The sequence below is a fragment of the Ursus maritimus genome, unplaced genomic scaffold (genome assembly GCF_017311325.1).
Source record: "Ursus maritimus isolate PB19 unplaced genomic scaffold, ASM1731132v1 scaffold_2, whole genome shotgun sequence".
Classification (NCBI taxonomy): Eukaryota; Metazoa; Chordata; class Mammalia; order Carnivora; family Ursidae; genus Ursus; species Ursus maritimus.
Window position 1 is genome coordinate 75,415,265 of NW_024424452.1, and position 2,059 is coordinate 75,417,323.

A 2,059-nucleotide genomic window follows, 5' to 3' on the forward strand; every position below is an offset into this window, starting at 1 on the left:
TTATCATTCTCCCCAGGCTTCTGAAAGTTACTGACAATACCCAGGAAGGAACTTTTCTATTTAAAAATTAAGAATCTCACACCTCCTACTTTCCAATTCAGCAGGCATTAGTCAGTAAAACTACTATTCCCAGGCTTTTAAATAAGCCTTTTTAAGAATCATGTGATGATCTGAAGAGAGCACTAATCATTTCTCTTTAGGTTTCCACTAACATTTCATCATCAGAATTATGCTCTTCACTTCCAACCTCAATTGTCTCCTAAAACATTTTGACATGATTCCTTTCTCCTTCAGTCAAGGTTTGAAATACATACTTCAAATCTAAAGAAAGAGCAAATTCAACAGAATAGTTATATATTCTCTGGCCACCTCTCCAAACCTTTTGCAGGAGGATCAAGTAGAGAATTTGGCTATTAAATCTATTTTTGTTTTATACCAAATCCTCCAGGCAATGAGTCCTGATCCCTGGCCAAAAAAGTCTAGCATGGAGTCCTGGTCTATAAGGAAAGTTAACAGGAAGTAACTCATCGTATCTATATTCTCAATAAGGACACAAACTTTTCAACATGTAGTAGCAAAATAATGTCAACAACGATGAGTAGAACACTAAATATACATTTTAGCTGAACGGAATGTCTTTAAAAAAATAAACATTTAACCAAAGCCAGGACCAAAATCGAATGTTACCTTTATTACATGAACTTCTGGGGTACCAGCATAAATCTAAAGTTTTATTTTTGAAAGTATTATCACATTGTATAGTTAAAATTTTGATAGTTACCATTTTTAAAGTTTGGCATTATAGAGCAGATAAAATAATCTGTCCATGTCATCAGTCATCAGAGGGCTCTATAGGTGGTTACTTCATGTATTTCTTATTACACCAGCAAGATACATATATGGGAAGGGGCAGAAGATGACATTTTTCTGTAATACTTTCTTCTTCTTCTTTTTAATTCTCTTTATATTTTTGTCTTTGGAGCTAAGATCTACCATGGATGTTGTTGTACACAATTTTAAATATTTCCCTTTCCCTAATTGTTTAATGTAGCAAAGTAACATTCTGCTTCTAAGGTCTTCTCACAGGATGTGAAATATTCCCAAATGTTCTCAAGTGAAACAGAATTTTTCTTGAAACTCCGTGTCCTCGATGGAATCAAATAATGAAAAATTAGTGACGGCCCATAGAGTTTATTGTTTGATGTTATCAATCCTAGTACATGAAATAAACTGCAGATAAAATTGATATAATCCGATTTCTGTTGTTTTTCCTCATATGATTATTTAAGTTTTTGTAACATTAATCCTAAATGATATCATATTCTTCCTAAACTAATGTAGTTAACACATTCTCTTAATGGTCCTATTAATGTCAATCTATTTCCATGCTAAATTGAACTATTGCCAATGTCTTAATTACTCCTGCACATAGCAGGAATGATTTTCAAACATTCATTTTTGCATGTTTTGCTGGTAAAATTAAATGTATATTTATACCTCAACAGACATATAATTTGAACATATGAAGCACAGAATATCTTTTCACTCCCAATTTCATCTCATAATTCTTATCAGGACTTAAAAGTATATAGTCAGATATTAAAAATACAACCAAATAAAAATTGTCGTGCTCGCTTCGGCAGCACATATACTAAAATTGGAACAATACAGAGAAGATTAGCATGGCCCCTGCGCAAGGATGACACGCAAATTCGTGAAGCGTTCCATACTTTTGGAACGGGATAGGCTGGTGATGGGTAGTAGGGTGGGCGCGTGTTGCATGGTGCACTGAGTGCTATGTGCAAGTAATGAGTCAGGGAACTTTACATCAAGAACTAGGGATGTACTGTATGGTGACTAACATAATATAATAAAAAATATTATTATTAAAAAAATTGTCTTTGTGCAGTGGACACAGCTACGCTGATTAGATCCAAAGCAGACCTGCATGCACGGAGTTGTTGACTGCACCCTGTTTCCAGGATGGGAAGCAGGAGCTTGAAGCAGGAAGTGAGAGACTCTAAGTTCCTTCGTTGAACTTTTGTTCATCCTGGTAATG

At 34.6% G+C, this 2,059-nt stretch overlaps 1 non-coding gene across 1 annotated transcript; it reads left to right on the forward strand.

Moving 5' to 3' along the window:
• The first annotated feature begins 1,627 nt into the window (after positions 1-1,627).
• LOC121104111 lies at positions 1,628-1,734 on the forward strand. Its single transcript, XR_005836482.1, has one exon. It is a non-coding gene; the product is annotated as a U6 spliceosomal RNA (small nuclear RNA).
• Positions 1,735-2,059: the final 325 nt, after the last annotated feature.